Source organism: Cotesia glomerata, linkage group LG8, assembly GCF_020080835.1.
Source record: "Cotesia glomerata isolate CgM1 linkage group LG8, MPM_Cglom_v2.3, whole genome shotgun sequence".
NCBI lineage: Eukaryota > Metazoa > Arthropoda > Insecta > Hymenoptera > Braconidae > Cotesia > Cotesia glomerata.
The window spans coordinates 7,010,180-7,034,026 of record NC_058165.1 but is presented as its reverse complement, the minus strand read 5'-3'; the positions used below and the strand labels follow the sequence as shown (position 1 = coordinate 7,034,026).

Genomic DNA, 23,847 nt, shown 5'->3' with positions numbered 1-23,847 from the left:
ATATAAGATCATATAAGCCACATTAGGTCAAATATGATTATACCGGGCTATACTTAACCGTATCAGGTCAAATATGACCATACAAGGTCACATCAGGCCAAATATGATCGTACATAAAAATTAGTCATATCTGAAAATTTTTTCTCGGGATATTATTTTCCAAAAAAATTACTACACTTGAAATATTCGATAAGAATATTTAAGTCAAAAATCAAACATGCAGCCCCTCGCAATAAATCCCACTATCGGTGAGATACAACGACGTGATCTTTAATCCCTTAAGAGCTTAAAGCCGACAATCCTGATTCCTGGCTCGGGTTACTGGTCCGCGACTAACCCCGGATTAATTCCAGATCAGACTGCTCCTGCTCTTGTCTTCTTATTATTCTGTATAAATGTATAAATATATAAATGTATGGATATGTATGCACATGTAGATGTGTGCGTGTATGGATGGATGCTTACAGATACCCCAGAGTTCAGAGTACCAGCCCGATAAAAGGAGACGCGCATAAAAGGCACAAAGCCGGTTTCGCGAGGTCGCATGCCACGCTATCGGGCGTCGTCGCCGTCGTCCAAATATTTACGATCTCTATACTACCGTCGCTGAGTTTATGACTATGCTACATTTTCGCGAGTCTCTTGAGGATCGTCAAGGTGTCATGATTCGCGGTTTTATGGATGTGTTATGGAAAATTTTTTAACTCTTAGAAATCGATAAAAATTTTTAAGAATTTAAATTTCTTCGATCATTTTTCTTCTTTTTCTTCATTAAATTCACCTTTTTCTCTCAAAATTCCACAAATATCAAGTACAATTAACACAAAAAAGTCCCATTCGGTCTTACTCGCTATGAAAAGGTAGATTTCAACAGGGTGTTTAAGTTGAAAAATATTTTACATGATACCTACAAATTAGTTTTTAGATGGCTACTATTTATAAATTAGTTGACCGATTATGCTCAGTTTTGAACATATCCAAGGTAATTGATAGAGAAATAAATCTAAAAAATTTCATTACAATCCGTTGAAAATTGTGGGTGCTATAGCATACAGGATTTACGTGAAACAACACATTGTCTAAAACTGCACTAAGAAAAAAATGTGGTTTTCTGAACTAGGAAAATTTAGTTAAATAATATCACCACTATTTAATTGAAGTTCTTATTGGTAAATGGTACCGTATAAAAAAGCCTATTACCAAAACCTGGTTTCAGTAGTTATTTTTTAGCACCAGATGGCAAGTACGTCACCACCATAAGAATACATGACCTGGTTTGAGTAGTGCTGTTTCCGACCACGAGGCGGTGTCTTGAAATTTACATTTACCAATACCTAAAATTGTTTATGATGTTGAACCTCAACACAGTGACTTAAACTACTTTAAGTTAAATATGGACTTAGTCGTCATATTGATTCACTTTAGCTTAAAAAACAGAAACAATTATTCGGACAACCCGACCGGGAATCAAACCCAGATCTTTTGGTCATACACCAAGAGGTCCTCCAGTTAAGCTATTTGAAACATCGTCTGTTACGACGTTTGAGTCACCTAATATTTTAACTTCCCACTAAGAAAATTGAAAATTTTTTAAAATCGGGAAGTTATTGGTTTCACCCCGTTTTTCGGAAATCGAGTTTGATTCATCAGATCTTGACGTTTTGCTCTCTAAACATGAATTAGTGAAAATTCACTGGAATAAGTGAATATTCACTAATTCTAAGTGCCAATCGAACCACTGTGGTTGATATTTGTACAAATTTTTTACATTTTTACAAATTTTATATATATATATACATCTTACGGCAAGCATTTTTACAAATATAAATAATGCTGTGAAGCGGGAAAGAATAGGAGTTACGGTAATTATTACGTGAAGCGTTCCACATTCACGTAAAAATCGGTTCATTCATTCAAAAGTTATTGCCGTTTGAAAATTCAAAAAATTGTGTTTTATTAAACTGCTATTAGAGTTTTGAGCTCGAAGAGCTCAAAAACGTAATGTGTAATTTTGAGCGCTTAAGTACAAAATGAGCGGGAAGTTGCAGGGATGGCCTTTAGGGTCATTTTTTTTTTGTTTAACACGATAACAAAAAAATATATAATAAAATATAGTTCATATACTTGTTTGTCAATAATTACTTCAACTAATGCATAGTTTGAGTAACTAAAAAAAAATCAAAAAACTATATTTCAATACTCGTGACGTTATAATTTAGATAACTATGTACTTTTCTCTCAGTGTATACAAACTATTTTTTTAACTAATGCTATTTTTGAACCTTACTCAATTATTCAGGAATCATTATGACAAAATTTTAAGTAAATTCTGACTCGAGAACCATTACAATATATAGCATTCTATAAAATCTACCTAAAAATGATCACCTTTAATCCCTTAATTGATAATTAATTCACTAAAAAAATGGAAACTTTGAAGACACACTCTAGTTTTTTCAGAATTTACTAATAAAAAATAAAGAACAGTTGATCGATTAATTACATATTACCTCAGAATCTTCGCCTCTTTATATAGATCATCATCGATACATTTAAATACATATATACACATATATTACAGAAGGTCTTTTACGGTTGCAGCCGGTAGTAAATAATAAATTGACGCGTATCGGATCCCCTCGCTGCAAAACGACTAGAAAGACTAGACATGCGAGCGAAGCAAAACAAAGCTAAGAGGAAAGAGTAAGGAGTAAGGAGGCAAGGATCAAGAATAAAAAGCTCTACTGTACTCTTTTACCTGCAGAGTAAGGAGCGGTGGAAGAAGTAAGAAGTTAGATAGAAAGACAGAGAGGCAAGTTTCTTATGTATAAGTGTATAAATACACAGAGCAAGACGGTAGTCGCGTGTTAGGTTAGTTATACGTATGTTATATGTATTATACCAAGGATCCTCGGTACCTGGTTGCTGCCCACGGGTGCCCTCCTACCTGTCACGGCCCTGTCTCTGACTTAACTCGGCACCACATTCAAAAATAACAAGTAAGTTAACTCGGACTGGATTCGACTTGGACTGTGTATGTTAGTGGCTATTATGTATTATATCGGTAGTCAGTAGTTGGTAGTTAGTACTCGGTACTCGATACATATGAAGGATAAGTATTGAACCAACTGAAGGAGGACTAGATACCAGAACTCAGATAGAAGGAGGAAGAAGAGAGAAGGAATTTGATTTGCGATCTTCACTTTCGTTACTTTTTAAATTCCGGGCTTAAGGAGACAGCGACGTAGTTTTAACGGAGGGTTTGAGCAACAAGAAGAAGATGAAGAAAAAAGAGGAGGAGAAGAAGAAGAAGGAGTATCCTTGAGCATGACAGGACTTAGATCTGCCGGGCCAGACTAGACAGCAAATGAAGATTTATTGGAGCCAACGCCCGACACTTTAGATTCGCTAGATTTGGAAGGATTTTTAACTTCCTGATTTAATTATCAATAATTTCCGAAAATTGGGGATTTTTTCTTGGAGAAAGTTTCTTGTTTCCTGACCCATTTTTGATAATTAAGTTGTCATCATAATTTTATGTTTGGAAGGGATGAAAAGCTAATCTGACTACTATGGCGATAATGATGGTATGTTTGGCCACGGGAAAGAAATTAGTGTAAAAATCGTATCAAGTGATACAAAAATTGAAATACTGGTGGTCAAACTAAGGTGGTTCTAAAGTTTCACCATATAGTGATGCAAAATTTGTATCTAATATATTTTCAAATGGAACTCATTTGACGGATTCTATACTCCAGCCTCGGTTATAATAGACAGTAAATACACATAAATAGGAATTTTCGACTGGTATTTCTATTGAACATTCTTTTAATTTTCAATGTACAAAGTCATAGATTACATATTTCTTGTGTATTTATTATTATTTTAAGAGTAGTTATGAAAAATCTAAATTTGAACAACGTAGATATAACTTGTACTTGGACTGAAAAGTACAGTTGGTTTGCGCATGTGTTAAAAAGTGATGAGAAATTCACACCACAATGATCAACTTTTGTAACACCTGTGATTCTAAAATTAAATCACTCTTGAAATGCAATTTTAGTATCTTTTGTGGTGTGATATTTAAACAAACATTTTTTTCCGTTCAAAAAATGCTATCCCACATTTATCAATTAACTGTTCTTTTTTCTCCATCAAAGTCACTTGAATTTTTAAATTGTTGTCGTCCTTTGCTTAATTTTATACGACTTTCCCTCTTCTAGTAATTTAAGCATTGCAGAATTCCCGGATCATACTCGTGTTGCACGTCTTGGCTTACATAAATGGAATTTTGAATATCGGTGGTAAGGTGAATATCGAGGGACGGTTAATTGCCGATGGATGATACGATGGAACGGTGTCAATAATTAATCGCAGAGACTCGGGAATTGATCAATTTGGCGCGACATCACACTAAGGCCCATTTTGGCGATCTAAAGTCCAGGTAAAGAGGTTCGGAGACTCAGGCAAGTAGGATCAGGATCGTTGGGCTCGCACCTTACAGCCGACACTTGGGATTCGTGAGCGCTGGCTGATACCGCAGATACCGCGTTAATTAACCCCAAGAGATTATGCTCTTTAGATATCATTGTTCGAGGACTTCCAGGACTTTCGGTGACTTTTTAGGAGTGGGAATTGATTAAAGGGCCTTTAATTTTGATATTTTAGTAGTACTTGATCCAAAAAACATGAATAAGAATGACTAATCAGAGGAAAATCGCTGGTCGCTAATTTGAATGGAAAAAGTATCAATTGATCTTCTTCAACTTAATGCTTCATACTTTCTAATATTGCACTGATGGCTACAATCGTGACGCAGTGGTTCTCAGAACTATATCTTTCATAGGCACAAGAAATCTAATTGCCTTTAGATACATTGGTTGTGTTATACGTAAGACTACTTACTTCTATTCCAGTCTATGTCAATTGTAAAATTCTTTCTTCTAACCGCGTCAATCAATTACGCTAACAAGCGTGTTCATTTTTTGAATCTACTTCGGTTTTCTATCCCGGCTACGCAGCGTAAATCATTACGCACGACGTGAATTTTATTTAATTGCCACGATATTTTGCGCGAGTTATAGTAGGAAGTATTAGAGAGTGCTTTATGATCAAAAAATTTTTTTGGTCTCGATATTATTGCATGCCTTAATCGCGAAGCAAGTAGGAATGTTTTATTAACGCCTAAAAACAAAGATTTCAACGTTTTGTCACATTAAATCGTATGTGACAATTACTGACAATTATAATATATATAAAAATAGTATAAAGAGCACAAAGAAAAATGATTGTAGAACTTACTAAAATTTTTTTTAATCGATTAATTACTATTTTTACATCAAAAAGTGGTTTTAATGGCTTATGGTAAGGATTTATCAAGTCTCTATGGAGAGGCAAACACGATAATGTTTAAAAATATCAATTTTTTATCTTAATTTATTGTTTAATATCTTTGTCTATTATATTAGAAGCCATGGAATGTTAATGGCCGCTTAATATTGTTTTGTTTAGTTATAATTAATTTGTTTCGGCTGGCAAATCCAAAAATTTTCGGTATTCAGAGCCGCTATATGTAATAATTTAATCATCAATAATGTTTAGACAGCTGACACTATACTAAATTATCACATACAGTAGCGCTCAAAAGTATTTTGATAACATTATGCGTTAGTTTTTTTCAAAAATGTCAAAATAATCTGGAGCCACCATTTTCTTAATATTTTAAAAATTAAACTTTCTTTTGTTACGAACAAGGACCACTTTGACACTATTCTGTAGATTATTCAAAATCTGTAAAAAAATAAATAAATGATTATTGTGTTTCATATTTATTTTTAATTAAAGCATTAAATATATTTGTCAAAATACTTTTGAGCGCTACTGTAGCATGCTAACTACCAGTGATATAGTTTTCTACTGTTTCTTTTCATAATTTTTTTCACACGCGAGAGGACGTTGAATTAGTATTAATATAAATATTATTCGCGGAAAGTTTTAATTGAATTTTAAAATTAAATTGTAAATAAAATTAATTTCTCATAAATTGTTCTTCATCAAGTTATAATTATAATTAAGTTTTCAATTTGTTTTTATAGTGTACAGAGAATAATAATAATTATTTGTTTTTTAGTGTACGTTTAACATAAAATAATTTACAACAATAAACTTTTTTTTTCTACTTGAGTCTATTAATTACCAATTTAATATATTTTTTGTTAAAAATCCAATAAGATACTTTTTAACTTCCCGCTAAGAAAATTGAAAATTTTCAAAAATCGGGAAGTTATTGGTTTCACCCCGTTTTGCAAAAATCGAGTTTTCAACGGATGTTGACGTTTTAAGGTCCTAGGAAGCCTCTCCGAATGTTTCCGCGATGATATCGGTACGTCTGTATGTGTGTGTGTGTGTGTGTGTGTGTGTGTGTGTGTGTGTGTGTGTGTGTGTGTGTGTTTTTTTTTTTTTTTTTTTATGGGGGGGAATCCTTTTTACGGATTCTAGGCATAGCTGTTTGGCCTGGATATGTGGCGACTCGACGCAGCGTCATACTAATTCGACACTAACGCCCCTACCCACTAAACCCTAAACCCCTTTTCCTTCTTTCCTCTAATCCCTCATGGAAACCGCCGTCAGGCATTACTTCGTGAAGGGAGGATCTAGCTACTGCTCTTCCTTCTGGTGGCTAAGGTGTTAACTATCTTCCTTCTATCTTCTGCTATTTGCTCTTTTTCTTTCGGTGGAACGCAAGTCTTTAAGGACTTCTGTTGCAAACGTGTTGGTAGCGTTCCAGGCAGCTTCTGATGACAACATTGCTTCTACTAGTGAATCTGGTTGCATTCTCTGGTTCAGGATCCTCTCCAGTTCTTCACGCTGTGGATCGAAACGAGGACATACAAAGAAGACGTGCTCCGCGTCTTCAGCAGCTCCTGGGCAGGACGGGCACTCCGAAGAGTCATCGTGCTTAAAGCGGTGTAGATACTCTCGAAAACACCCATGTCCCGATCTCGAAAACACCCATGTGTGTGTGTGTGTGTGTGTGTGTGTGTGTGTGTGTACGGCCGTATGTAAACCTCTCATAACTTTTGAACGGCTTAACCGATTTCATCGCGGTTGGCACCATTCGAAAGGGCTTGTCTAAACTTAGATTTTGACCACAATTTGGATCGATTTGAACGGATAGATTTTGAGAAATCTCAAAAAAACTGAAAAAAAAAAATTTTTTTTAATGTGGTTTTTTTGGAATAACTTTTAAACGGCTTGACCGATCAATTCCAAAAACTGATCAGCTATTAACATAAAAAAAAAACACGTCGATTGCCGCCAGCCCGGTCGAAATCGGTTAATTCGTTCGTGAGTTATCGTTAACGAAAAAAATCGAAAATATCGTTTTTTGGGAATTACTTTGAAATTCGTTGTTCAATCAATTTAAACTTAAAAGTTCTTTATGAGGCTTTAAAAACTGCGTTAAATGCCATCAACCACGTAAAAATCGGTTCATTCATTCAAAAGTTATTGCGGTTTAAAAATTCGAAAAATAATGTTTTATCCAACTTCTAGCAGATTTTTGAGCTCGGAGAGCTCAAAATGATACGAAAATTAAATTTTTGAGCTCGAAGAGCTCAAAAACGTAATAAATGTAGGTTTGTGCGCTTAAGTATGAAATGAGCGGGAAGTTGCAGGGATGGCCTTTAGGGTCAACCGTTTTCCTAATTTTTTAAATTATTGTTATTGTGATTGTTGAAAAAAAAAAAAAAAAAAAAAAAAAAAAATTAGAGTGAATTTAAAAGCAGCAATTTCTCAATATCAAAGCAGAGATTTAGTCTCAATACAAAAAGGTATAGCCCGCGGAATAGCTGCGTCATAGCGTCCAGTAATGCCAATGCGGAATAACGGATTATACAAAAGCAATAGTGGGCGTTATAATACAGTGGTGGTTGTGTGGACTTGGGTTGGGCACTCCTAGAGGTCCTTAGAGGTCAGCGTTACAGGAAGGTGAGCTCGGAGTTGCCTGGAGCACTTGCGATATCAGGAAACGAATCATTGAACTTCATATACGAGTTTGCTGAGTATGAGGCCTGGTTGCAGCCTCCACTTTTATTCTGCTATCAATTCCTACTATGCCTTTACTTTACTCAACTTTTGTTCCTGTTCCTCTGTAGTGGTGCTCGATCAATCGTATCATTTATTTGCTCGGCTGTTTTTACCGGGATCTAATTAGGCTCGAGTGTACTTTTGCTACGGAAATTTTCATTCAAGTTCTTTTTTCTTTTATTTTTATGGACAGATTTTGATTTGGAAATATTGATTAGAATTTTTTTAAGTAATTACTACTAATTGAAAAATTTGTTTTATTTTAAGTTTGTAGAAAAATTTAGATCCACAATCCCTACAATAAAAATACATTAGAGTGTGAAGTTAGTCAATAGTTGAAACTCGCAAAAAATGGGAGCTGATTCCTTATTGGTTAAAATCAAGGCGCGCGCGTAGCGCGCTATTCAAATTTCTAGTTCTGTAAAAAATATATAGAAAATTTTTACCAAAAAAAATGTTCTGCAGAACATGAAATTGAATCAATGTCGAATATTATTAATTAATCCATATAATTGGAAAAATAAGTCAAATTTTAATACCATAGATATCACAAGCGTCAAATTTTCTATACAAAGCTTTATTCTATTTACGTATACAGTAAAAAATTTTGCATCAAATAATTTTGTGCAAAGTTAATGCTTTTTATGTTAATTCTCTTAAATCAACACAAAAAAGTGTTAAATATTTAAAACAAATTTTTTTTAACGCAATGATGCAACATTTTTTACTATGTAGTTGATTTTCCTATACAAAGTCGCATTAGAGAAAAAGAGACGGAGATAATTTTTGAGTTTTTAATTAATTATTACTATCACATGCTATGAATCTGACTTATAATTACGCTAAGTATTCTATATATTATTGCTTTTCATCACATCAATTTTTATTGAAATCTGAATGTCCCTTTTTGTAAAGTAAAAACTGTTATTGTTCATAAGATTTAATGTTTAACCCTTATACTTCAAATCGTCGAAGTTCTTGAGCTTTTCAAAAATTTAGTGAGCTTATTATAATTTACTAATATGTTAAAATTCATCAAATTTTAAACGGTAAATCTCTAATCGAGAGTACTAGCTTAAGCTGAAGTTCTTTTATTCATAATGCGTAATTTTCGACAGTCACATAATGCTAGTTATTATTATGAGTATCAAAAATGTATCAGAAAATACTTTATTAATATCTTAACAATACAATGAGAAAAAAATTAAAACATTTTTTTATTTTCAATTTTTTCCTGAATTTCGCGGATTTTTCGTGGTTTCCGCGGCTTCATATTTTCTCAGGAAATAAGACATGTGAGTATTTATCACAAAAGAAATTTCATAAGCTAGAAGCTTCAACAATTAATTTGCTTCCAACGGAGGATTTGGAAACTCTAAGAGGTTCACTACGGAAAGACTAAAAAGGAAGATACGATGACAGAAAGAAGGAATTGAAGATGGAGATGGTTGCCCTTCAACACGAGCACCAATACAAATACAAATACTTTAAACAAGTGTAGCTGTGGCGGAGCATTATACAAGAGAGATGAGAAAACACGCGCGAGAGCATTCTTACACGCATCCTGTCTGCGGTTGACGAAACTTATCGGGACACGAAATTTCCGAGAACTCGAACCGGTCAAGTTTAAGGTAAGCTGATCGAGCACCAGCAGAGGAAGAGCGAGAAGAGACCAAAAGGAGGAGGAGGAGGAGGACAAGGCAGCCAGCCTCAGCCTCCTAGGGAGCTATAAAAGAGGCCCGTGTCCGGAGATAATAAATAAATGAGAGGAGACCGGAGCATCATTCTCTTTTCTCTTTACTCCAGACTCCAGCATGCCAGCAATCTCGAGACTGAGACTCAAGACACGAGAGGACTTTTCTACCATCCAAAGCCCTCAGTCTTGTCTCAAGTCCAGAAGATCCACTCCCTAATTCGGCTCCTCAACATTCATTTTTTACCATTGTCCTTTCTTTCAGGCTTCTTTATCGACACCGCAAATTATTCGCGACTTTTCAGACACACTCGCTTCTGCTTCTGTCTCTCCTTCTTCTTTTGCTTCTTCTTCTTCTTCTTTTTTTTTTTTGCTCCTTGTTATTTTTGTTGTTGTCATAACCCACTAAGAAATGATCATTAAGACTTCCGTTTTTGGGCGAGCTAAATTTTACCTTAGTTTTGTGATTTTTGCGGCTGAATTATTATTATTATTATTATCATTATTGTTATTATTGTATTTACAAGTAAAAAGGTATCTGGGATGGTGAGTATGCACCAGTTTTCCATCGCGATTTAGCAGTTATGTGTAGACAATGTGCCAGGGAGAAGTGCTTTGCGCAGGTGTTCCTTAAGAATTGGCGGTCGCAGTCTCAAGTATGTAACTACGATCAAGTATGTATGCACATATGAATGTGTGGATGGTTGGAGGTCGATGTGTGAGTCTGTAGTAACCGGATGTAATAAATTGAATGCGGTGAAAAGCTTCGGCCGAGCGCCTACCGTGACTCAACGACAGTCGAGAGAATTGCCCGCTGCGAATCGAGGGAATCGTGATTCGTGACTTTACGAGCATAAGTCCTAGCGCTACTCTGACGCGCTGATAATAACGCGGCATTCGACCTCTCATTTGCTATCTTACTCCTCATTTTTTAAGAGAACTATATTTTTCTTATTTGTATTTTGTATTGATTTAAAAAAACATCACAATAATTGGGAACAAGATATTTTACAAAAAAAAAAAAATAATAATAATAATAATTTAAGTTTGTTGAAACGAACCCAAAATTTTTTTTGAGTCAAAATTATCTCAATATTTTTCAACAAAATTGTAAATATAAATTTTTTCCATAAAAGTTAAATAAAAAAGATTTTTTAAATTAATAAAAATTTTTGAAAAAAATTTTCAATATTTTGAAAATTAAAATTCCTTTAAATTAATCATAAAAAAAAAATGATTATTTTTATAATTTTTTTTTTTTTAATTTCGCGGTTTATTCGCGATTTTCTGCGTTTGGATATTTTAAAAAAAAAAATCCAAGCGTGTAAGTACTGATTTTAAAGAGAATTTGACAATCTGTAATATAATACAATACAAATTAATCATTATCATTATTACAATCATTATAATAACAAATAACAAAAGCAGCCTTTTGCTTCTATAATTAATTGCACTCGTAATAACGTCTCGCGTAATAAGGACTTAAACACACACACACACAATAAAACAAAATAAAGAGACAATCGTGCAATTATAATTGGACTTGTTACAGTGACTTGTAGCTGGTCAGCATGTCATTAGTTAAGATATATCATTGATATCGTAAAACATAAATCCAACAATATTATACACTTACCTACATGCATAATAAAATAACTATAATAAGTATAAGCACATATAATAGTAATAAGTAAATAAAGTAAATCCAGGACCGGATCGACGATCACGAACAATTTGAATCCCTTATCTAGATATCGCATTAACAGCGATCTAGTCATAGTTACATTATTTTCCATATTACTACACCGCAATAATTAATTCGTGATCAGGCTGCTCGCACGTCGTGCTGGCTATTAGCCATTGTTGCAGCACAACACTAATCATTAAATACATAATAACTTAAACAAGAGCAAGAACAAGAGTTTGTTAAAAACATTCACTTTAGCCTTGTTATTGTCCTCCATTTAACATAATTCGATACGAATTAAATCTATTATTTATTATTTGTGTTTTATTTTCATTAGATTCGCTTTTTGCTCCGGCCGCACCTGATAGAACGGAAACCGCGTATTTCCTATTAGTAAATCTAGGCCTGCGAATAGTAATGATAATAATAATAATAGTAATAGTAGTCACAGCAAGCACTTATACTGGGAGCGAGCATAAGCAGTAAAGACTGTAACTGATGATATAGAAGGATATTGTTAGATCTGGAGATAAAGTTATATGAATCAGAATACACGCTGAGATATTAATATATTCACGTTTAGTAATGCCTCGACTCTGAAATATGAAGACAGTGCGCTGAGAATACATGATACACATATCTGTGTGTAATGTAATAAATTAGTCCTTAGATTCAATGCTCAGCTACTTTCGATATCTTCTTCCAGAGATAAACAATCGGATTTATATATTTATTTTAATATGTGGATCGGGGAGCTGATGCTAGATGCAAGATGTTCAATGTTGTATCTTGTATGTTACGTGTAATATGTGATATGTGATATGAGGCTCCCGATCGCTCCTCTTTCGGATATTCAATACCCAAGGGCTTAATTAACATACCGATGTATAATAAAATAATAATGTATCGATGCGATTTATTTTTTATTGAGTGATTTAATGTGTGCAGATGAAGGAAAAAAAGGAGATTACGCAAAGAAAATATTGTTGGCTCGAGGAAATTTTTAGAAGACGAATGTCTTGATTAGAGATTTGGGGAATTAGTTTTTGATGTTGAAAATTTTTATTAAAAAGTTTTAAATAATTCAATGAAGATAAAATATTTACTTTTTTTGTCCAAACATGGGATATTTCGGACTAACAATTTAAAATTAATTGAAACAAGAGATATATTTAACTTATTACGGGTACCAAAAAAAACACATATGAGACTTATAAAAAAATTTAATAATATTTAATAAGCTTTATCAATTTTTAATGAATGATTTTAGAACATCAAATGATTTGATAAATATTTATTAAAAATTCTCATAAATTGTTGTATCAGTGTGTTAAGAAGTAAAGTTAATAATTAAATCAAAATGTTAGTTCAAAAAGTTACCGGTAAGTGGCTACAATTCTTGTAGTTAAAATTTAAAAACTTGGATATTTAAGTTCATTAAAAAATTTTCAAAAGTCGAAGGTTCTAATTCCAGACAAAAAGTAATTTTTTTTTTATATGCACTTATAGAAAGATTTGATTATATTTTATAAGCTTTATTAACTGTTAATAAATTATTTTTCAACATTAAATGATTTTATATAGTGTAGAGATATTTAATAATAGTTAACCCATTATAAAATAAAATTTATTAACTGTTAATAAACGTACTTTTTTAAAAAAAATATTTATAAATATTTAAAAAATATTTAGCTACATTTAATAAATGAAAAAACCGTTTTAAAGTGAATGAATTTCTTGTCAATAAATGTTTTTATTACTGAACTGATATTAAAAAATTAAAGTCTTATGCTTAAACGGTGTGTTAATGAAGTAGTATCACTCTTTTTTAAAAGCAAAGACCAATCAGGGTTCGAGTTCGATTTTGGATCAAATTTACATTATTTTTAGTTTAGAACAAAAATAAATCTTCTGAAGCCAATAACATTAATATTATTGATTTAAGTATTTACTTCTTCAGTTCTGATAATTATTTATCAAACTTCTAAGTCCTTTACTTTTTAATGAAAATACCTTTTACCTCTGTTAAAAAATAAAGTATTTTTTGGGTATTCCTAATTAAAAGTTATTTTCTTAATTAACAATTTTTTAATCCTATTAATCAAAAAAAATTTCTTGAATTAACAAAGCACTTTTTAGTCTAAAAAAAAAAACAGAAAAATTTTTTTGGGAAAATTAAACCCAAAGAAGTTAAATTTTTTCTCAAAACGAGTGTTCTTATCTCAAAAACTCGCCGAAGAATCCAGCTTAACAGTTAGTAGTCTCGGATTCCTGCGTGCAGGTTCAGTTTCCTGGTGATAGGTGTACCGGCGTGTCTCGACCTTTGTTGACCTCGGAGACGCGAGTGTCTCCTCAGAGACAATCCTTCATCTAGTTGACGTCCAGACAACTGCAATCTCCTTTCAAATCGCCTTCACCATCAATTATCTTTATCTATTTATTTATTTATAATAAAAAAAAGCAAGAAAATAATTTAACTGGCTCTTGCTCTTGCTAGGAGTAATTATCCGAACAAAGGACAAATGGAAGCCTGGTATGAGTTGAAGACAATCGAACAATGTAAGACAGAATAGAGGAGCTGTTGATGATGTGACCGCTGTCTTGCTGCTAACCGCATCTCACGGGGTACGATTGTGTATACAGTATATATATGTCTAACGTTAGTGAGGGCCTGGTCAGGGCAGAGGTATGGGAAAGGGAGATCGAGGGACGACTTTTTGCTGTGGCTACCATGTAGGGCCCACTGGTACATAACACAGAACTGGAGAAGGAGAATGGAAAGAATAAAAAATGAGCAAAAGTTGAAATAAGAAATAAGTTAAGTGAAGAGACATCCGAGTCCCCAGATAGAGGTTCAGGCAGTTGTATCGGTCTTGCTCTCACATGTCACAGCTAAGCTCATCCCTGATCCCCTAAGAATGAAGCTCGAAGGCCCGAATAAGAAAGAGGCCGCTCTCCGAGGATCTGGAAGGACATCAGTCTGTCCTCTGGGGAGCTAAAAAATTTTGTCTGCTCGATCTGTATGGTGAAGCGGGATCTATATTCTAGGAGAGTCAGCTGGATTAATCATTTGAGAAGGGAGAATTTTAGTCGAGGGAAGAATTGGGACCACCATCAATTAGGTGATGGTTTTGTTTTTATTTAGAATTCATCGATTTTTATGAATTTTGGAAGAGGTTAAGGGTGGTCTAGATCCTTGATGACACAAAATGGTCAATTTAATTATAATTTATACCAGATGATTAAAAAAGTTTTTTTTTTGTTGTACTCGCTCCAAAAGTTCAACTTCTGAGCGCTGGGTGGCGTCCGAAAAGATAGTCATTTCTAGAGACTCTACCATACCGTCTTTTTCCCGCGGCCTAGGCCGCAAAGTTTACTTCCCCCCTTATTTTCGTACTGTCCTTGTGCAATCGGATGAAATTTAGAACGAAATAAATCAAATTTTAGTGTACTGACTGATGATTTTGAGTACATTTAAACTTAGTTACTATTGAGTGGCGCTAATTATTTCTCTGTTGGCAGTTTATTACGAAGCGGACCTAATGTTAATAAAATAACAACTACGCCATAAATCAATATTCATAAAAAGATAATTAATATAAAATTAAGTTTTTTTACCCTTGTGAAACTTCATAAAATTTGAATATGTCATTATTTGCTTCCTATCCCTCAAAAGTTAAACTTATGGAGTGATAATAACAAAAAATATTGTATGTCATTTGGCCACTAAGTGGTGATTTTGACAACGACGATTTTACGATATTCGCTTTAAAGTTTGTGACGTGAGTGTACGAAAACAAGTGTAAATTACGGCCGTTTTCGTAAATTCCCGCCACGAACCTTAAGCTCATATCGCAACATCGTTGTTGTCAGAAAATCGCCACTTTGCGGCCATATGACATAAATTACTATTTCGAATAATTTGAAAGAGCTTCATCTTTTTGATTTAAGTATAAAATTTCTTAAAATAAGAAATTCTTCTTGGTTTGAGTAAATTTTACTTGACTCAAGAATTTTTCGTCTTGATTCAAAGCAATGAAATTCTTCAAAATTATTTTCTTGGTTCAAGAATTTTTTTCTTGATTCAAGTTAAGTTTTTTCTTCAGCGCAGAGTCTCATAGATCATAAAATCACATTTAAAATAAGAATTTACATACCTAAATTCATCTAAAAATCTCAATCCACGGAAAACTGGAAAAATCCGCCAAATAGAAAATGATTCTTTTTTCAATGTTTATACAATTAATCGGAAGTGATTTTAAATAAATTAATAATAATAATAATAATACTAATAATAATAATATGTGAATATTATGAGCTTAGAGGACAGAAAATTTCCTTGAAAATAAATACCCATGTGTCTAGATTGTCTTGAAAATATTAAGCCGCGAAAAACCGCAGATTTCTAGTCCTAGCGTAAGCCTTAAATTTGAAAATTTCCTTACGAAAATTAAGCAGTTTTTCTCAGAGCGCAAAAATCCGAACAAAGTAAAAAACTAATTAGATTTTATTATATATCGCGATTTAATAGCAGCTGTCATTAAACACAATCCCAATTCCGATCCTTGCAAATAAATAAATCTAATTAAATTAAAGTGAGTATTAAAATAAAATGTAGGCGGATTTGATGAAGCGTGACCGGCGATATTGAGGTTGCATAACGACAGATTGGTGTCTATAAATTATTCAAGATTTCAAAGTATCTTGTCTTTAATATTCATTATTATTATAATTATTATTGATATTATTAAAAAACAACTTTTGTTAATCTCCTGTCTTATTCCCATTGAGCACCGCGCGTACTATCGCCCAGAATAATCTCTAAAACGGCAGCGCAACGGCAGCAGCATCAGCATCAATAGATCGATGACTGACCAGTTGGTAAGAACAGCTGCCGAGACATACAAACCGACCTGTATGATGCTGAGCTGATGCTGAGCAGAGGTTGATCGATGACTTATAAGATGACCCCGCACCGTTCTGAGATAATGCCGCTCTCTCGACATTCTTTAGCCCTACCTTATAACTTATAACTTCTACCTTTATTTGCCTGGTGGATAACTCCAGCCTATCTAATGTACCAGTACTCTTTATTTTGTCTAATTGTTTAAATATTCAAAACGAGGCTAGCCTACAAAACACACAGACATAGACTCAGGTGAGTTAACGTTTGATTGTATCGTAATTATACCTAAACAAATTGCCCGTCAATTTTGCAAATTGCACGGTTACAAATGAAATCTTGGGTATAATCTGTTATGTATATAAATATTTATATAAATACATTTCAGTTGAGAAGTTGGTGCTTAATTAGATTCATATTAACTCAACACTTGAGTTATTATTATTATTATTATTATTATTATTATTATTATTATTGTTATTATTATTATTATTATTATTATTATTATTATTATTATTATTATTATTATTATTACACTGTAAAAAATTTTTTGGACTTGGTGTGGTGTAAATAATACGGTGTAAAAATTTTTAACACGGACGGTGTGAAAATCACACTAAGTGTAATGTCAAATTTGAACAGTGTGAATCCTAAATTTCACACCACCAAGCGTGTAAATGTATTTTCTGAAAATTTCTCATTAATTAATTTGATTGTTTAGTATCAGACTTGTACAATATTAGATTATAAATATAAACATGTAGAAATCAATAATTAAAAGTATGTTTTTTTTTTATATTATGCTATTTTACGAAGTAAAATCATTCCATCGTAAATCTTAATATATTAATATATATACTTGATATATCATTGGAAAATCTGCAACAAGAATGTTAATATTCAAGTTGTTAAAAATTTATCTAATTATACGGTGGATCCTATATTAGAGTCTATTAATAAAAATTCGAATGTTTATAGTGTTAAATATATTTTTAAAGATATAAGCTCATCCTGATGTTACACTCACCAAGAATCTTCATTTAAGTACGCACATCATTTTTTCATATATATTTATATTAGGGTGGGCCAAAAAAAACTTTTATTTTTTTTTCTTTAGCTACTGCAAAAATATCGTCCAAGATGACGAAAAAAAAAATTCTGGTAGAGTTTGAGCTCTTAATATCAATATCTAGAGGTGTCACATGGTGATTTTTGATTTCCCATTTAAATAACACGGGAATTTTTTTTTTTTTTTTTTTTTGGAATTTTGATGTATCTCAACGAGTTATTTTGTGGTAAAAATAAATAAACATTTTTGTAGGAAATTGAACGGCCTACAAAAAAGGTCTGATATAATTTTTCGCTAAGTCAACTTGGTTAAAAGTTATTCGCAGTTAAAGTTCAACTTAAAATAATATACGATGACTTTCACAATTTTTTATACTTTTTAACAATAAAACGACTTAAAATCATAAAACAACACATTTTTCGTAATTTTTCTCGTTTTTACTTCCCAAATTTATTGAGAAAAACTTATGTTCTATGATAACCTACTCCCAATACGGATTACGGAGGTAGGGTGTTAACAATGAAAATTTTAAATTTACTAGCTATAGTTCCTACAAACTTAATTTGGTAGTAGTCTTTTATTGGTCATGTAGAAATCATCTCAATACGGATTTCAATAAATTCTACTTCCTTTTCTGTGTACAGAAATAAAATTTGATAGAACCTCAAGAGAAACAGGAAATTCCAGAAATGGCCTTCAGGGTCAACTGATTTGAATATTTTTTTTTCTTAATAATTAGATATCAGCTAAAAACAAATTTCGCGATAATTGATTTCATATGCTGACTGTGTCAGAGAGATGTGTAGAATAGAAAAAATGTTGTTGTTTATAAACTAGGACTTTTTGAGACATGAAATTTAGGATAAGTCTATTGGGTTTCAATGGAATTTTCTAAAAATTTCCTTACAAAAATCGTCTCTCTGGCAGCAGGGGAAAAGTCATTGTAAAGTTTTTAAAACTTAATATTAATGATAGTTATTCAGTCAACGGACTAAGAATTTTACATAAATGCATGGAAATAACATGTTATTTTTGCTGATCACATAACCGATAAATTTTTCTTATTGCGAGATGGCGGGTTTGTAACAGATGAAAATGAATGAATTTTCCGAACATTTGATATATAAAAAATAAATTTGGCTAATTATTAAAATAGAATTTGTAAAAAACATGTTAAATTTATTTTATATAAAAAATTGATGTCACTGAAAAAATTTGGAATAACAGAAAAATTCTTCGCATTCGAAGCTAGTTAGATTTCAACTTCACTTATGAGACTTGCAATGACTTCAACTAAAACTTTCAATGCTCCATTTAGAATTTGTGCAAATCAAAACAATACTCCAATTAAATTTCAAGTCCAGATTTAAAAATGCAATTCTACAAAGCGCTTAGCGAAGCAAGCGGGTAACAGCAAATTAATAAATAATAGATATAATCGCATCAAAAATCTTTACAGTACTTCCGACTACATTGAAATCAGTTTTCAGCGCTTTTATTCGAATTGTGTGCTGTATGGCATAAGTTTTTCTCAATATTTTGGGAAGTAAAAACGAGAAAAATCACGAAAAATATGTTGTTTTATGATTTTAAGCCGTTTTATTGTTAAAAAGTATAAAAAATTGTGAAAGTCATCGTATATTATTTTAGGTTGAACTTTAACTGCGAATAACTTTTAATCGAGTTGACTTAGCGAAAAATTATATCAAACCTTTTTTGTAGGCCGTTCAATTTCCTACAAAAGTATCTATTTATTTTTACCACAAAATAACTCGTTGAGATACATCAAAATTCCAAAAAAAAAAAAAAAAATTCCTGTGTTATTTAAATGAGAAATCAAAAATCACCATGTGACACCTCTAGATATTGATATTAAGAGCTCAAACTCTACCAGAATTTTTTTTTGTCATCTTGGAAGATATTTTCGCGGTAGCTAAAGAAAAAAAAATTAAAAGTTTTTTTTGGCCCACCCTAATTTATATATATTATATATATGTATATATGAAAAATATATCAAAATGCATGAGAGTATTCAAATGAAAGCTCTTGATGAGTATAACATCGGGATGAGCTTATATCTTTAAAAATATCAATAACTAAGAAATGACCTTGTATCTTGTGAACTACAGTCTACTCTCGATAATTTGACACTCGTTAATTTGAATTTCGCAATAATTTGAAAATTTTTTCCAGTCCCTTGAAAAATTATTTATTGTTTAAACACTTGTTAATTTGAACTCTTGACAATTTGAAATTTATCTCAAGACCCTCGAGTTTCAATTTATCGAGAGTCGACTGTATTGACACTTTTAAAGATATAAGCTCATCCCGATGTTACACTCATCAAGACCTTTCATTTGAGTACCCACATGCATTTTGATATATTTTTCATGTATACATATATATATATATATATATATATATATATATATATATATATATAGATAAATGAAAAATGATGTGGGTACTTAAATGAAGATTCTTGATGAGTGTAACATCGGGATGAGCTTATATCTTTAAAAACGTCAATAGTTAAAAAAGTACAGTGGAATTTAACAGAAGTCATCATTTAAGGAAGCAAAATTTTATTTATTCATAGTTCACAAGTCACGGCAATCACATAGAGATTGCAAAGTTGCTAGTAATAGTTATTAAATTTTCAAAGTTATAAATAATAACACGGAATAGTGTAAAACAGTAAATTACACCGTGTTAAATTTACAATAGTGTAAAATTCACACGGAGGAAATTTTACACCGACATTTCACACTTACACGGCGGTGTAAAAGTCCCTGGGTCCAACTTTACACCGAAATTTTTTACAGTGTATTATTATTATTATTTTTTTATTATTATTGAATAAATATAAAGTGCTTCTTATGAATTTCATAATAATAAAATATAAAAACAATTGATAAATATTGTTATTTTAAACTTTTTTTTCTAGTTTCGCGGTTTTTCGCGTCTTGATAATTTCAAGACAATCCAAATTTGTAGGTATTTATTTCAAAGGAAATTTTATTCTTTATAGACTTATGCGACTTAACTTTTATCATTATTATTATTGTTATTAAATTTTTAGACGATTTAAGAAAAATTTTATAATAACAATAAAAAATATAATAATATTAATCGATATAATTAAGAGAATAAGGAAAATTTTGTCTCCGGCATATTTTATATTATAGAATAAGTTTTTTAAATTTAATTCACTATCATTGGAAAGGGCAAGACCAGAATTTGTGCCTTTTCAATGTTTGATATTTTTTTCAGCAATAGTTAATTTATTACGATTAGATTTCGAAGTAGTTATAAATAGATTAGAATTTCGCAATAAACAAAATTTATTTATTTTGTTTTGAACATGTAAATGTGGTTATATGTCAAAAATTAACGTATATAATTGTAAAGACTAAAAAAAATTGTATAACGGGTATATTTTTATCATAAATTGTGTTTAATATTTTTTCAGTGATAGTTATATATGATTTAAATAATTGACAGAGTAAGAAAAATTTTGTTACGAGCTTATTATTATTATTTTAAAAGAAATTTTTATAGTTAAATTTGGTATCATACGAAAGGTCTCGGCAAGAATTACTTTTTACTGTTTACGGTTTTATCCACAGATTCGGTAGAATCTGGCGCCAAGTTCCGTTCAAATCTGCTGTAAACGGAGCGCCAGACTACCGACTGTGTTTACTGTAAGCAGAACGGTATTTTGAGGTTGCAAAATTTTATTTAATTCTACGGTACTTTTTTTTCCTAAATTGTATATTATAACAGTAATTCATACTTTATTTGACTGTTATTAATTAATTATATTCACTTATAACAATTAATCTACTTGAAATTATTAAATTTAATCAGCACAAACTATAGCAAAGCAAAAATTTCGATCCTGACTTTTTTTTCGATGGGCAAAGTGATCTGCCACAGACTAAATAATTCGAGAATGCATAGTAATCCTTTATTAGATGGGAAACTACAGTTAAAAATAGATATTTCACAGCTTGCATCTACACCCGCCAGGGTGCGCTGGAATTATTTTTACATAAACTGTAGTTTCAAGGGGATAGTTTGCTATAAAAAATGCAACCAACGCGAGATGTAATTAAGGTGGGACCAATTGTAGATTTTTATTATAATTACAAAAATACTAAAATCCGAACAAAACAGTTTCACTGTAAAAAATCGCGCCAAGTCCACGTTCATAAGACTATTAAGAAAAAAAAAAATTTGTTTTTACAAAAATATATAAAATAAAAAAATTAAAAAATCCAAGTAACCGATATGATTGTTTATGATTTTCGGAAATTAAAAAAAATTTTGTTATAAATTTAAAAATTAAGAAAAAAATTTTGGAACGTACTTGGTGTGCGTCATTGTGTATTTCAAGTTTTTTAAATTTTGCAACCACGCACACTAAATACGTTCCAAACTTTTTTTTTAATTTTTAAATTTGTAACAAAATGGATTTTTTAATTTTTTTATTTTATATATTTTTGTAAAGAAAAAAACAAATTTTTTTTTCTTAATAGTCTTATGAACGTGGACTTGGCGCGATTTTTTCACAGTGAAACTGTTTTTGTTCGGATATATTATTCAGTGATAGTTAATTTTTATGTTACGTTTTTGGAGGAGTTTTGAATAGTTCGTTGGTTCTATAAATTTGCTCCGTCCCATTTGTCCATTAAATTATTTGTAATTGATCCTGCAGGTTACTATAAATGATAATTTAAAAAATTCAAATTTTCTTGAATTAATTTTGGAAAGTTTTTTTTTTAATTGTTATTTAAAATTTTTTCAACAATAAAAAATAAAACAACTTTTTTTAAAACAGCAAAAACTATTTCAAACTATTATCACCATAAATAATTAATAAATAAAACATTGAGCAAGCTTGGAAAGGATTTGAATAGAAATACTTGAGTGAAATATATATCTTAGAGTGTTAAAAGTAAAAGATTGTTGGTTCGACGTGCGTATTTCGCGACTGCGTATCGAATAAAATTTCCATGGTGGCAATTATTTTCCTCGGCGGTTCCAGTAGCAGCAACTCAGCAACTGTTAGTGCTCCTGTGTCGGGTGCTGTTCGACTAAGCTAAAGAGCAAAATAAAGAGCTGACTCTTTATCCTTATTCTCTTCTTTTCTCGCGATCGAATGTGTACGTTCTTCGCCGGCATCTGCGTCCTAAAGCAGAGCAAGAGCAAGGCTAAGTGGGCGCGGTTGCTATCCCAGCATATTCCCTTTTCCCTTTATGCCTTTACGTAAAAACCTTCTGTTTTGCATACAGTAACCCTTTACGCGATCGTTTCCCGTTTAATCCTACACACTGCACAGCACACACCACTACCACCGCCACCCAGTACCCAGTACTTCAGTACACCGTACCACCAGGTTAACAGCTAAAGCTAAAGACGCCGACTTACGACATCACAAGACCGCCACTACCGCATTTGTTCTCATTCTCTTTCCATATTCCCCATACATTTTTTATTTTTTACTTTATTTACATTTACTTATTCCTTACTCCTTATTCCTTATACCTTATTTATTATTCCCGAGCTGCTCCATTTTATGCCCATAATCCATTACCACACGCATTTTCAGTCCTTCTTTATTAACGCGACCATACTTCGGATTTCAAGTATTTTATGTATGTGCAAATAAATAAATACACTGATAGAAAGATTTGTTAATATTTAATAAGCTTCTTTACCTGTTAATAAATTATTTTTTAACATTAAATGACCAATAAACCCCTTTATAAGAGTGTTAAGAAATAAATTTAATAATTAAAAATAAATTGAATTGAAAGATTAGTTCCAAAAATATTCGCTAGATGGCTACAGTTCTCGTAGTTATAATTATAAAATTTAAGTATTTGAGTTCAATGAAAAATTATCAGAGGTCTTCAGAGGCTTCGCCAAACTTAGATTTCCTGAAAATTTGAACCGATTCGGACCGATAGATTTTGAGAAATTTGGAGAAATCTAAAAAAAAAATAGGAAAAAAAATTTTTTCAGAAGTGGTTTTTTTGGAATATCTTTTAAACGGCTCTACCGATCGATTCCAAAAACTAATCAGCTCTCAACCTTGAAAAACCACGTCGATCGCCTCCAATCCGGTCAAAATCGGTTGATTCGTTCGAGAGATATCGTGAACGAAAGAAAACCGAAAAAAGTGTTTTTTCGGAGTTACTCCGAAATTTTTAGTTTGATCAATTGAAACTTAGAAATTCTTTATGAGGCTTAAAAAACTGCGTAGAATGCCGCCAACCGCGTAAAAATCGGTTCATTCATTCAAAAGTTATTGCGGTTTGAAAATTAAAAAAATAGTGTTCTATGGAACTTCTATCAGACTTTTGAGCTCAAAAGCATAGAAAAGGTATCATTTTGAGCTC

General features: G+C 31.8%; 1 long non-coding RNA gene across 1 annotated transcript; it reads left to right on the top strand.

Annotated features, from left to right (window-relative positions):
- The first annotated feature begins 8,385 nt into the window (after positions 1-8,385).
- LOC123270236 lies at positions 8,386-15,901 on the top strand. The gene is made up of 3 exons (XR_006510545.1): positions 8,386-8,503; positions 14,280-14,285; positions 15,890-15,901. It is a non-coding gene; the product is annotated as an uncharacterized LOC123270236 (long non-coding RNA).
- The last annotated feature ends 7,946 nt before the right edge of the window (positions 15,902-23,847 follow it).